We start from the raw sequence: 15,609 nt of genomic DNA, 5'->3' as shown, positions 1-15,609 counted from the left end.
GACGTATGGTATCCATCTCAGGATGGCCTGGCCTTTTAATCTCCCTCTTTCCAACCCTGAGTTCATGAAGTCTTGCCACTTCCTACACAGCATCTGTTATTTCCAGCTTTTTTCCCCCTCCCAAAAAACAAGTATCTAGTTGAGATTCCTGTCGTTTCGTATAAAAACCTTCTGCAACCTTTCAATCAGCTTTGTTTCTCCTGCGTTATGTGAAATTTTCTCTGACAAAATTGAAAGACAATTCCTGTGACATGATCTCTCTCTTTACATGCTCTAGAAATCTATCCTGTTTTGCCACAATGTAGAATGCTACTAATAGTAGACACCTGATGTTCCCATTAGATACGTGAGAAGCAAGGTCATTCCACAAATCTGGGCTAGCAACATGGAGATCTTCGAGAACGTTCCCTTCCTTTTTCTTTTGCATGAGGGGGAATTGGGCAGGTAAAGACCCAATAAATCTTTGAAGAAATACAGGACATCCAAAGTAAATCAAACGCCTTTCCTATTTCTCTTGCCGCAAGCTTCCCAGGACTAGTATATGAACTCTAGGATGGGACAGGGATGCATCCTAGTCTCAAGGTCACTTAGAAAAAAGAGTGACTGGGATAATGTTTGCTTTGAGGAAATGGTAGACATGCATTAAGATGATAGAGATACAGTTGACCTTCAGTTCGGAAGGAGCAAAGAGCTTTGGAGATGGCAAGGAATTGGTCCAAATTCATAAAGGAATGCCTTTCCATGGCACTGTGGTATGAAGTCGATCAAGACAGAGGAAGGGCTCCTGGAAAGTGGTCAGTCAAATTATAACTTTTTAGGGTACAGGAAATGTAAGATATGGAATGGGCCATAGAAACCTGATGATAGTTTAGAAAGTTACATACAGAGTGCTGGGCAGTGATAAGACAAATTTTTATTTTAAGAGTTGAGGAGTAGGGATGGGAAAAGATGAGGGACAGGAGTTTGTTGAGCACATACTATATACATTAGTTAATCTACTATGACTTTCAAATATGTCATCTAATTAAAACTATCAGTGAGGTATTTGTTATTACAGTGGTCCCAGAAGAGAAAAGTAAAGACGCTTGCTCAAAGTCACAAAGCTGGCAATTGGCCTGATTCCAAACCCTTGCAAAGTGCTGCCAAGTCTCTGAAGTGAATCATGTGATCTCATTTATGATAATCCTGCAGGGTGAGCAACAACTGCTGATTTCACAGCTAAAGGCAGTGCAACTCAGAGAGGTTAAGTACCTTGCCCAAGGCCACACAGTGTGTTTTCTTTGAAAGTGGAGTGTAAATTAAGATTGGCTTGTTTTCCAAGCTCACTAAATTGTATCAATGAATATAATGGGGGGGGGATAAAGCAAATCTTAGCCCTTCTGCAGGATTTCACAGTATTAGCAGTCATTTTGCAGATGTTAGTAAAAAGGTTTCTAAAAGGGTAGAAGTGAATCAAGAGCTTTTGTTGTTGTTTGGGGTAAGAGATGGGGATACTGTGGCATCCTTATGTTATTATGGGCCTGAGTTCACTCAGTAGTGCTGCCAGGAACTCTCCTGGTAAGAGAAGACAAGTGTCTTAAGGCTTCGAAGAGTTAAGAGGGAAAACTTCCTTTTCAGGTGCTTTCTTCACTCCAAGTAGTCTCAGAGAATGTCACTCTCCCCTTTCTAGCTTTAACTTCGGTGCTTTCAGTCTGTAAGGATCATTTCTGCCTTGGAATTGCAGAGATTTTCTGAAACTCCCTATCAGATGGAGTGAGCAAGACAGGACAGAAAACTGTGAAATTGTGACATGTATATTTGTCCAACAAATACTTGTTGAGCACTTACCAGTTGCTAGGGATGGGATGTGGAAAAAAGACAAGGTCCTTCTCTTACTTTGTGACTGGTGTCAAATCCTCACCCCACTACTTGTCTTTGAGGTTCCATTAGGATTCTTCCTCCGGGGATCAGTAGATGGTATAAAGGTTATGTCACTGGACTCTCACATGACTGGCCGTGATTCAAGTACTGAGCCTGGTGGCTTGAAACTCACTCTGTGAGTATGTGTGTGTGTGTGTGTGTGTGTGTGTGCCCATAATTCTAAGAGGAGAACGGAGGAGAAAGGATTGCATCATGGCCAACCCCCAAGAGGGTGGGTGGTGGTGATTTCCCACTTCCTGTCTCTCTGGCAAGCACATGCACCTATAGCAAAGTGATTTTTTTTTTTTTTTGGAGAGGTTTTTGCTATAGGGCACATGCGCTGGCCAGACAGAGACAGAGAGACAAAAAGTGAGAAATCATCCCCAGGGGGGATGGCCATGCCATAATCCTTTCTCCTCCATTCTTCTCTCAGGATCTTGGGCACGCACGCATACACGCCTGGCGTGAGTTTTAAGCCACCGGGTCCGGGACTCGAACTGCAGTCGACTACATGGGAGTCCAACAACATAACCATTACACTAACTGCTGGTCCTGCAAAATGATTTTTTCTAAAAAAGAAAGATTCTTCCTCTATATAATGGAAATAGTTATGGCATCTTTTAAGATTGTTGTGAAAATTAAATAAAATAATCTATTTAAATGGCCTGTGTAATTATTACACACACACACATACACCCCACACACGCTCACTGAGTTACGGAGTACTCAGCGTCCAGAACCCTAGGAGCTTAACAAATACATGGTGTAGCCAGCTGAAGGGAGGGAAAGGATTGTTGAGAGAGCATGTAAATGCAAATGTATTTCTAAGTGGTCAAATAGACTTTAATTATATTGAATAAAGATTTCCACAAAGGAATGCCTGGTTAACACAGATGCATGTATCATATTGAACAAGTTTATCGAACTAACGATTAGTGAACTTTGAAAATAGGAAGTTGCCAAGCCTCTCCTCAAGAATACTCCTACTCCATTTAACATTTTCACCTCCTATTTATCATCATTATGCAAAGCTGCTAGTGGCTGACCACCTACTTAACCATGAGGCTTGTCATCTCTATTTACATTGTGTTAAGCTAAATAAAAAGCTACCTAAGAAGACTGTGCCTCCCTCAGGGATGAAAGGATTTAATTATTGCTATTGGGCAAAAAGATCTCCTTAGAATTTATTGATCCATAGATTGGATTATTAACATGACACCTTCTTATTAAGGCTGGCTTTCCAAAGTATCTTTTTGCTCTCTAGGCCAAAAATAAAGTGGAAGGCTTAGAGCATAAACCTCTTCTTGTTAGTTTTTTTCCTTTGCTCTTCTAAACTTCCTGTATCCTACAGCATCTCCCCAGTATGTACTGAATCTTTTATGTTCCAGTATAGCATTAACAAAAGAAGTTCACAAGGATTTTAGAGAAAAGTTTCTCCTATAAAAAGTGTATCTCTTAGATATTTATTCTCACCCTCCACTTACCAGAGGCAAACATGCTGCATTGAAAGGAGTAAGGAGATAGGATTTAAATTTGTATTTTATTTCTCACCTAATAGCGTGCGACTTTGGGCAAGTTCTTTAACTTTTTCTGGGCATGATTTCTTAGGGTGCTTAGACTTTGAAACTAGACAAATCAAAGATGACAAAGATACTGAAAATAAAGCCCCTGTGGGCAGACTTAATTTATTTAACAATCTAGTACCACAAAGACATTTTCTTTTTCTAATTCAGTCACTTATTTACTTGTTTATTTATTAATTTAAAAAACGAGTAGTCAGCTGAATTTTGACCCAGATGACTGGGTTGTTCTTCAGATTATAAAATGAATAATTCAGTTCAGATTGTGTCATTGAGAAGCTTGACCCTGGGAGGGTGGAGCTTCTGGAACCAGACAGAGAAAAAAGGAACCATCATACACCATGATAGATATCAACACAGAGAGAAGTATAAATCATGATACTGGCACAGGAATGAAATTCCTGTTCAGAGGAAGGCTTCAAATTAAGGGGAAAAGGACAGTGGAGCTGAAGAAAAGAATGGTACAAGGAAGATACAGAGAAGAGAAAGCCTAAGAATATTCTGGGAATTTTCAGTAGTATGTTTGCAATAAGAGAGGATATTGGACACAGAGTTTAGGATTAATCTACATCATTTAGTTTTTAAGAGGTGGAGTGAAGCAGTTGTATTTTTGCTCTAGAAAGGTAACTCTGGGCACTGTGTGATCAAGGAAGAGAAAGAGGTTAGGAGGGAGAGGATTCGTTTTAAAAATTATCTTGAGGATTAGTTAAGGAATGATCTCAATAAATCATGAGAAAGATTATGAAAACAAAATAATGCAGGGGTCTAGGAAATGGAAAAGTAGAAACCAATAAAGGGAGATTTTCAAGGAAGAAAGCATAAATTGGGTTACTGAGGGTGAAGGATGAGGAAAGGGGCATGGAGGACAACTCCTGAACTGTATTTCTAGCCCAAAATTCCATCCTGAAACTCCTGAGTTGCTGGTTGCTGAGTCTATGGGAAGCCTGGGAAGTGAAAACAGAGTATTGACTGAAGAAGACTTACAGGAGTAACTTGTAAGAATTTGAAAAATATTCAGCGTTTAATGCCCAGAGGAATAGAATCAAAGAGATTGAAAAGATATTTTCAGACAAGGTGAAAGATGACAGGTGTATGTGTTTGTGTGTGTGTGTGTGAGAGAGAGAGAGAGAGAGAAAGAGGGCTAGAGAGAAACAGAGAAAAACAAGTTTACTATTCTCTTCACAGGGAGAAAATCAGAGTTAATTGAGATGATTATTGTTTTTTTTTTTTTTTTTTTTTTTGAGAGGTTTTTGCTATAGGGCACATGCGCTCACCAGAAACAGAGAGAGACAGAAAGCGAGAAATCACCCCCCCCAGGGGAGATGGCCACACCGCAATCCCTTCTCCTCCATTCTCCCCTTGGGATCTTGGGCATGCATGCATGCACACGTGTCCGGCGTGAGGTTAAGCCACCGGGTCCGGGACTCGAACAGCAGTATACTACATGGGAGTCCAGTGACATAGCCATTACACCACCTGCTGGTCCTGAGATGGTTATTGGTTTAAAGCCACTGATAATATGGGTGGGCCTGATTCAATCAGTTGAAAGGCCCGAAGAGCGGAGTTGAGACTTCCCTGAAGAAGAAACTTTACCTGTGATTACAGTACAACTTCTACCCAAGAGCTCCAGATTATCTGTGAGGTCCATGCCTCACAGTATTTCCACTTGTCCTAAATCAACTTCTCTTTAATTTATAGGACCACAAGCCAATTCATTTCAATACATGTTATATTTATCTCCTACTAGTTCTCTGGCTGAACCTTGACAGATATAGCTGCCATTGGTGACCTTATTGAAGAGAATTTCATTAAAGTTAGCAAATCCAGAGTATAGGAGGCATGGACCACTTCTAATTCACTTTCTTCCAAGTTCTCTTTGGGAGAGGACAAGGCAGAGGGATTACCTTCTTGAGTTGATGTACTAGTTTGGGCTTAGGCAGCATTCCTAGTGAATGACTAAACTTGAACTGAAGTCTTCAGAAAGAGGCCATCTAACTGATGTGAAAACTTTCTAAAAGTAAAATAAGATTAGAAGTTAGCATTGAAAAGGGAAGAGAATATGCTGCAGAATGGGTGTGCTATATACAAAGACAAGAGAGTATCATCCACTATGTTCTCATAACATAGGACATAGGAAAGGAGTGGTTTGCTGGCTTCTATTAGTGGTTTCTATAAGAAGACACAGGCTGATGAGCTTTCTGTCACTCAGTCAATAAAATCATATGGAGCTGATCCCATATGCTGGGCACAGAGCCATGCCAGGTGTGGAGCCAAGGCCTGGGGACAGAAAAGATGAATGAAAAACATCACATCCTCAGAGGAGTGCTTGGCGTAGTGTGGGAAAGTAAACAATTAGAAGCAGGAAGTGAATATTAATGTTCAATTTGAAGTTCTCTAAGGCTTTCCTACTCAGAGTAAGGTCTGGGGACCAGCAGCATTGGCATTCCTAGAAGGCTAAGGGAAAGAAGCCAGACAAGAAAGAGAAATACTGCATGTTCTCATTTCTAAGTGGAATTTTCTAAGTTGAATCATCGAAGTAAGGAGTAGAACGGTGATTACTAGGGGCTGGGTGTTTGAGGGCTAGAAACTGGGGAGATGTTGGTCAAAAGACAGAGCATTTCAGTTAGGAAATCTATTGTACAACATGGTGACTATAGTTAGTAACAAGGCATTTTACACTTGAAAATTGCTAAGAAAGATTTTAAATATTCTTAACAAACGAACACACAAAGAAGTATGTCAGAGAAAATAGACATGGGAATTACCTAGATGTAGCCATTCCCTGGTATATACAGCTATCAAAACATCATGTTGCATACCATACATAACCACTATTTTGACTTTTAATTAAATTAAACACACACACACACACACACACAATTTCTGACTATACCTAGACCTATGAACCACACCTGCGTTTATTTATTTAAATAGACTTTGTGTTTTAGAGCAGTTTAAGATTCACAGTGAAATTGAACAGAATGTATAGAGATTTCCTATGTACCTATGCCCTTACACATGCACAGCCTCCTTCATTATCAACATCCCCACTTGACTGGTACATTTTTTTTTTCTACTGGGAGAATCTATATTGACACTTCACAATCACCTGGATTTTATCATTTAAATGAGGGTTCATTATTGGCATTGTGTATTCTGTAGGTGTGGACAGATGTAGAATGATATATGTCCCCCATTATAGTTTTAGAAAGAATAGTTTTACTAGCCTAAAATCCTCTATGTTCCATTTATTCATTCTTCCCTTCTCCTAACTCTTAGAGATCAATTACCTTTTTATGGTTTCCATAGTTTTACTTGTTCCAGAATGGCATATAGTTGGGATCTTATAGCACATAGACCTTTTGGATTGGCTTCTTTCACTTATAGCACTTCTTTCACAATTTCTTCACTAAACTATAGGCTGAATACTCAACCTGGTTTGCTTGTAATAGTCCCAATTTATTCTTGTTTTTATTCCCCTTCATTTCCCCAAAGCGTCACACTTGAGTGATAAATGTTATGGCCACCTTTTGTAGGCCATTGGACGGTCATAGAAGAACACAATGTTTGCTGTTAAAGGATGTTTTGAACTTAATAAAAGGAAAAAAAAAAGTGGGGCTATTCACTAATAGGGTTATCACCAACACAATAAGGGTCAAAAAACAGAATCCAAGTAATGTCTAATGCATAAGAAAAGAATCCATGATTAAACATGCATTTTAAAATGTAAATTCAAGACTGATCTCATGAATGAAGTGTTGCTGATCATGGTAGAATCTGTATAAACAGAATAGCTATAAACACAAAACAATAGCTATGTGCTACTTAAAACAATAACCTGTATTTCTTATAATGTTGTGAATTTCTGAAATAATGATCAACTATTGGTAAAACGTGAACAAATCTATGTCTATCTGGCGAGCGCACACGCCCTATAGCAAAAATACCTCTCAAAAAAAAAAAAAAAAGTGAACAAATCTAAGTAAATTTTCCTTGAATTACACTGTAGTATTTCTAGAAAATCTGAGGGTATTAAAACCATCTAGACACTGGGTATACATGTACTAAAGAGTGTTCATCATTCACCTACACAAATGTCCCTTGGAACAGATGATAGCTGCATAGGATGTAGGACAATTTTTTTGTTATGCTTCATAAATTGCAAGATGTCTAGCCCCCTTGGTCCCACTTACTCATTTCAATTTTAGGCCTCCAAAAATTTTGACAGGCAAAACCATTGCCCCTCTTGTTTCTTCTAGGTACTTATCCATCAATCATTCTTTTTCAGATGATTTCAACCTCTCCATTTGTTTACTCTGCCTTAGCATCTAGCTACCATCTGTCTCTCTCTCTTTGCCATTACTTAGCCATCAAGTTCATGAATAAAATGTTATGTTCTAATTTTAGTTTTTAGTTTCCTATTTACTTCTTCTTTTTTTAGACATAGATTTTTTGCTATAGGGCTCATGTACTTGCCAGAGATACAGAGAGAGACAGAAAGTAAGAAATCACTCCCCACCCCCCGCAACCCGCCAGGGGGGATGGCCATGCAACAGTCCCTTCTCCTCCATTTTCCTTTCAGTATCTTGGATATGCATGCACATGTGCCTGGTGTGAGTTTTAATCCGCCAGGTCTGGGTCTCTACCATGGTCGACTACGTGTCCAGCGACGTAACCATTACGCCATCTGCTGGTCCTTCTTATTTAATTCTTACTGTATGCCCTTCAGACTGTGTCAGGTTAGTACAACTGCTCTGTCAAAGGTTCTAATGCACCCCCTCTGATTCCCAACTCCCCCCTTCCCACTCCCAATCCTTACATGACTTCTTGGTGACCTCTGATACTGTGCACTTTTGGCACTTCAGGGCTCTTTACTCCATTGTAATCTCTTCTTCCTTCATTCTCTGGGCATGCCTTAAATATTTGGTGTAATTTTCTGTCTGGTCCATATGCTGATGATTCCTGAGGCTCTATTTCCGGCACAGATTTCTCTCCTGAGTTCCAGACTTGCATATTTTTATGGTCTACTAGTCATTGCCATCTGGATCTCCCCAAACTTCCTAAAAATCAACACATCTAAATTTGTACTCGAAACCCATCCTTGTTTTTCTCACATTTATGATCTTGCTTATAATGCACGGTCCACCTAGATTTTATGGCAGAAACTAAAGCCAGCCTGCACGTTCTTTTTTGCCACACCCCCTCCACCTCTCAACAGGAAATGGCAAATGCGTTTTTTTCTTTCTTCACCAGCCATCTCCACTATTTTTGCTTCTTCTTCTCCTTCTTTCTTTCTTTCTCGGAAGTAAGAGAGAGCGAGAAAGCACTCTTAAAGGGTCTCATGCCATGACTTCCTCTCTTTCCCAAGCCCTCTGAGGCACAGGATCATGGGCACTGCGCTTGGCCTTTACAGGTCAACTGAAAACCAAAACTTCCAGGTGGATCTAACATCTCGTGAGCAGCACATTACTGCTTTCCATCAAGTGGCCCCCAATATGTCTATCTTTAAGTTTACCAGCATGCTAAATTGGTGTGGCAAGAGGTTGAAACTGTCGCCATGATAGCTGTTGTCATAAACACTGGTAGAGCCCAACACAGTACCTTGACACAAAATACCCTTCAACAATACCACTAAAGTAAATTCTACCAGTATCAAAGTGGCAACTGTTAAAACACTTTGGATATTCTATTTTATACTTTTAAAATACAAGTACTCATAGTGAAGAACAAATCTAAGTAAATTTTCCTTGAATTACACTGTAGTATTTCTAGAAAATCTGAGGGTATTAAAACCATCTAGACACTGGGTATACATGTACTAAAGAGTGTTCATCATTCACCTACACAAATGTCCCTTGGAACAGATGATAGCTGCATAGGATGTAGGACAATTTTTTTGTTATGCTTCATAAATTGCAAGATGTCTAGCCCCCTTGGTCCCACTTACTCATTTCAATTTTAGGCCTCCAAAAATTTTGACAGGCAAAACCATTGCCCCTCTTGTTTCTTCTAGGTACTTATCCATCAATCATTCTTTTTCAGATGATTTCAACCTCTCCATTTGTTTACTCTGCCTTAGCATCTAGCTACCATCTGTCTCTCTCTCTTTGCCATTACTTAGCCATCAAGTTCATGAATAAAATGTTATGTTCTAATTTTAGTTTTTAGTTTCCTATTTACTTCTTCTTTTTTTAGACATAGATTTTTTGCTATAGGGCTCATGTACTTGCCAGAGATACAGAGAGAGACAGAAAGTAAGAAATCACTCCCCACCCCCCGCAACCCTCCAGGGGGGATGGCCATGCAACAGTCCCTTCTCCTCCATTTTCCTTTCAGTATCTTGGATATGCATGCACATGTGCCTGGTGTGAGTTTTAATCCGCCAGGTCTGGGTCTCTACCATGGTCGACTACGTGTCCAGCGACGTAACCATTACGCCATCTGCTGGTCCTTCTTATTTAATTCTTACTGTATGCCCTTCAGACTGTGTCAGGTTAGTACAACTGCTCTGTCAAAGGTTCTAATGCACCCCCTCTGATTCCCAACTCCCCCCTTCCCACTCCCAATCCTTACATGACTTCTTGGTGACCTCTGATACTGTGCACTTTTGGCACTTCAGGGCTCTTTACTCCATTGTAATCTCTTCTTCCTTCATTCTCTGGGCATGCCTTAAATATTTGGTGTAATTTTCTGTCTGGTCCATATGCTGATGATTCCTGAGGCTCTATTTCCGGCACAGATTTCTCTCCTGAGTTCCAGACTTGCATATTTTTATGGTCTACTAGTCATTGCCATCTGGATCTCCCCAAACTTCCTAAAAATCAACACATCTAAATTTGTACTCGAAACCCATCCTTGTTTTTCTCACATTTATGATCTTGCTTATAATGCACGGTCCACCTAGATTTTATGGCAGAAACTAAAGCCAGCCTGCACGTTCTTTTTTGCCACACCCCCTCCACCTCTCAACAGGAAATGGCAAATGCGTTTTTTTCTTTCTTCACCAGCCATCTCCACTATTTTTGCTTCTTCTTCTCCTTCTTCTTTTTTTCCTCTCACTCCATTGGCACTTTTGCAGAATATTCCAGAAGAAAAGTAGTCTAGGATGAAGAAAACAAATTTGGAAGAAAAAATAATTGAAGGCAGAATATAAACTGAATTTGGAAATTTTTTTTATTGTTAATCTCACTCTCTCCAGCACTTGCTTTGATTGAAAAGATAGTACCTTGATCATTCCATTCATTTACTCTTACCATAAATGAGTAAAACCAAACTTCAGGGCTTTTACAGAGTGGAACCTATGGTTCCGCACACTCTGCTTTTCCTGCAGTTATAGGTCCAGGATTGTTCCTTAGAAATTGTAGAAAAGTCTTAGATTGTTTTTTGGGGACCTCTAATTAGCTTCTTGAATTATTATTATTTTTATTTATTCATTATTATTACTTTGGGTTTTTCCCATAGGGTGCATCCACTTGCCTGAGAGAGACAGAAAGAGAGAAAATGAGAAATTGCCCCTTCCAGGATGGTCTTGCTGCAATCTCATCACCATTTTCCTCTCAGGAAAATCTCCTCAGTGAGATTTTCAAGCCACCCAGTCTGGGACTCAAACTGTGGTCAGGCATATGGGAGTCCAGTGTCTTGACAACCATTCCACCTCCTGGCCCTGCTTTCCAAATTGTTATTATTATTTTATAGTCAGAGGTCTTGTGCACTCACAAGAGAGAAAAAGAGAGAGAGAAAGCACCCTATGGAATGTGAAGCAACTTCCTCTCCTTTACTTTCTCCCATCAGGAGCCCAGACACGCATACTCATGTACCCAGCCTGTTGCCCATGTCGCTGGAGCCGGTATTACATGTGGGATGGGACTCTATGCACAGGAATAGTCCTTGAATTGCTTTTAATTTTTTTTTTTGAATCACAAGTGGATATTAAAAAGAGACAGATTATGAGTGACTAAAATTTTCCAATAAGAGATTCTAATGATTATTTTTCCTCTAGTTATTGATTTTTCTCTTTTTCTGAATTACATGGTCAAGCTTTTTGTTCTTTGTATATTTTCTCTAATGAACACAGGTGCACTGCTATCATTTAACACAAAATTCTAAAGTATGTTAGCAACTTTACAAATACAGATGAGAAAGATTTTTTTTTTCCTGTCAAAAGCAGTATCATTTTTTTTTTTTTTGGAGAGATTTTCACGGTAGGGCGCGTGCGCCAGACAGACAGAGAGAGACATAGAGACAGAAAGCGAGAAATCACCCCCCCCAGGGGGGATGGTCACGCCGCAATCCCCTCTCCTCCATTCTCCTCGCGGGATCGTGGGCACGCACGCACACGCGCCCGGCGTGAGTTTTAAGCCACCAGGTCCGGGCCACGAACCGCGGTCGACTACGTGGGAGGCCAGCGACATAGCCATTATGCTAACTGCTGGTTCCCAAAAGCAGTATCATTTTTTAAAAAGATTTTTAACCAGAGGGTGTGCATGTTTGCCAGAGAAAGAGAGAGAGAGAGAGAGAGAGAGAGAGAGACAGAGGGAAAGTGAGAAATCACTCTGCAGGCAGGATGGCCACATTGCAATGCCTTCTCCTCCATCTTCTGTCAGGATTTTGGGCATGCATGCACACATACTTGATGTGATTTTCAAGCCAATGGGTCTCGGACTTGAAATGTAGTTGACCACGTGGGAGTCCAACACCTTATCCACCATGCCAAATGCTGGCCCCAACAGTATCCATTTTTAAGGAGAGGTCTGGCATGATAGGTAAAAAGATAAATTTATATCTGAGATTGGCTGTATTCAAATCCTGGTCCCGTAACTTCTATTTTTCTAGTAAAAGTGGACAACTAATTTGATCTCTCCTAGTCTCCATTTTCTTATTTGTACACTAGAGTAATGGTAGGTCCTAAATTGTAGAGTTCTGATTAGGCATAAATTAGTTAATTTAATTATGTATTGTACTTGTCACATACTAAGTTATGCTTTAAAAATCTTACATATAGGAACCAACAGATGGCATTACTGTTGTGTCGCTGGACTCCCACTTGGTTGACCATGGTTTGAGTCCTGTACCCAGCAGCTTAAAACAGACTTGGTGCATGTGTGTGTACCCAAAATCTCAAGAGCAGAATGGAAGAGAAGGGATTGTGGCATGGTCATCCCCCGGGGGTGATTTCTCACTTTTCCTGTCACTGTCTCTGTCTCTCTGGTGAGTGCATGCACCCCATGGCAAAATTCTCTTTAAAAAAATTGGCATATATAATAAAACTGGAGAAAAACAAAGTTTTCAAATGGGGATATAAAATACTTGAACCTAAATTCATAATTCTTGTAAGAAGTCTACATATTTTTCATTCTTTCATTTAGCAATGTTGGCTTACATTTCAGTTTACCATCTGCTCATTGATCGTTATGAGATGAAAGGTAACATGAAAATATGTATTATTTGTAGACAGCTTTTCCCAGGTGTCCCCATGGCTCCCTGTCCCTTGCCTCCTTCAAGTCTCTACTGCAGCTTCTCCTTAGCACAGAGGTATTTTTATCAATCTCTCCTGTACACCTCATACCAGTTTAATTTCTTACCACTATACCATCTCTGACACAACATAAATATTTAGAGTCTATCATCCATTACTAAAATATTTCTTCAACCGAACAGTGTCTCTTGTGTTCACTGTCATGTTCTCAAACCTTGAAATGGTGCTTAACACATAGGAATCATGCACTACATATTGATTGAATTGATTTATCTACTTTGATCCTGGAAAAGCTGAGTAAGTTCTAGAGGGCAAATGTTGGTGCAGAGGCTTAGAGTGGTGATGTGATTTGTACAAGTTCATATAACTGGAAAGTACCAGTTGGTAGAACTAGAATCCACTAGAACTGGAATCCATCTGGTAGAGCTTTGTTGCTCTTTTTTTTTTTTCCTTTTGGAGAGGTTTTTGCTACAGGGTGTGTGTGCTTGCCAGACAGAGAGACAGAAAGTGAGAAATCCCACCCCCCCCCCAGGAGGGATGGCCACACCACAATCCCTTCTCCTCCATTCTCCTCCTGGAATCTTGGGCATGCACGCACAAACACCCGGCATGAGTTTAAGCTACCCGGTCCAGAAATTGAACTGCGGTCAACTACATGGGAGTTCAGCGACATAGCCATTATGCTAACTGCTGGTTCCACTTTGTTGCTCTTCATGGTCAAGTTTATTAGAGACAGAGAGATACATCTATACACACATAATAGTAGAAATGATGTTCCCTGGAGTTGTGCAGCATGGCATCTTTGACCAAGATGTTTGATCCCATGCCTAGCATTCTTTTTGCATACCTACTACATCAATCTGAAAACAGCCTTTCATATAAAGAATAGTCCATATTCCACAAGTCCTGTCCATCTAAGTAGTATGTGGATCAGTCAGCATTGCCCATGTAAGCCTTAGAATTGGAAGATTAAAAAAATTATCAAGCTTGATGAAAGCATATCTCTCTCTCTCTCTCTCTTTCTCCATGAAAGTTACAACTCACGGTTGCAATTTCTTAACTGTTTGGGTCACTGGAGATTTCATGGTCTGTGCTCTTGTTGATGTCCTGCCTGTATTCTCCTGAGTGTAATTATTTTCTGTTGACCTCTGTTCCTGCAGTTGTTTCACTCGCATCTAACATTCTTCATTTAGGATTACAAATTGTTTTGTGGCATTTATATGCATAGTTAAACAGCACGCTTCTGTGTAGCACATAGCCATTTTTGAAGATATGAACACTTATGAATATTTCCTATAACACTTGAGTATACAATAATTCTTAAAGTACATATAGAAAAATGAATTAATAAGACAATTACAAACATGGAGTAAACATGTACATTTATTACTGAATGACAACTGAGACTTGGACCTGCATTATTTAGTTCCAAGATCTAATACCTGCATCACCCTCAGATACACAAATGTAATGGTATAAGCATAAAGCCACAGTCATAACCTAATAGCCATGCAGCAGATAGGAGTGGGAAGATGGGGAGATAAAATTGAAAGTCAAGGTAAACTTTTTAAAGGTTGTCTTAATTACCATTACTTATGCACATTATTTCTCTAATATATGCATTCATTTATTTCTTTTTCTTTTTTTTATGGGCTGTGTCATTTTTTTTTATTAATTCTACATTCATTTATTTCTTGATGAATGTTTCAGCATAGGAGAGCTTGACCTTTGGTGAAGAAAAGTCTAGCAAAAGTCTAGCTGCCTGTAGTCTTTGCCTACAACAATATTTGATTGGTTTTAAAAGGCAAAATTCCATTACACTATAGCTAACAAGAAAGAGTCCAGTTGGAGGAACTAGCAGAACATCTGGCCAAGCAAGACAGGTACTGTTCATGGCATATGGTATAATGGGTGCCTTGTGGGAATGAGCCTCTTAATGATCTGGCATAAATGAAGTTCCTGAGCCTATTTGTAGCTTTCTTCTTGCCCAACCTCAGTGTGTGTTTGTGCTTTCAGGTGTAGGTGTCAGCCTTTCCTTCTTGGGTACCACCCTTTTCCCACTTTATGGACTAATATAACTCATGAAAGGGCACTGCAATGGCTGGTTAGACTGACTTCACCTGTTACACAGTAGTGATTGCTCCCTCTGTGTCTTGTAACTGCCATTTTTCTCAACATGCCATTTCTTTAGTCAGGAATAATTATGGTAGGTGATGATGGCCTAATTGCTCTTTGCTCTTTCTCCAGCCTCCTAACCTGGAACTGCTTTTAGCCAATAAAACCCATAACTAAGATGGGGAGCAATTCTCCAGGTGTTTTGATTTAATTTTCACTTCTTCCAGCCATCCCCACCCCCCAGGTGAAAAAACTGATGCAGCCACTCCCACCTATCTTTCAATCCTCACATTCTCCTAGAGTGTCCTCCATGTGCAAGGCATGAGGACACATCAAATCCTTCTGAAGTCTCTGTCCTTAGGGCACTTTAATTGTGATTATGTAGATAACATTCATCTTCATAAAAAGATAGTTGGCAACACCACATGATCATAGTGGATAAATACAAAAGGAATAGTAGTGAAAATAGATACCTCACGAGTTCAAAAAATCACTGTATGTTGGCGTTAATTGGGAAATATTCATAAAGGAAATAAAACC

The sequence above is a fragment of the Tupaia chinensis genome, unplaced genomic scaffold (genome assembly GCF_000334495.1).
Source record: "Tupaia chinensis unplaced genomic scaffold, TupChi_1.0 Scaffold000540_1, whole genome shotgun sequence".
In the NCBI taxonomy this organism is placed as follows: domain Eukaryota; kingdom Metazoa; phylum Chordata; class Mammalia; order Scandentia; family Tupaiidae; genus Tupaia; species Tupaia belangeri.
Note: the sequence above shows the minus strand (reverse complement) of the source record.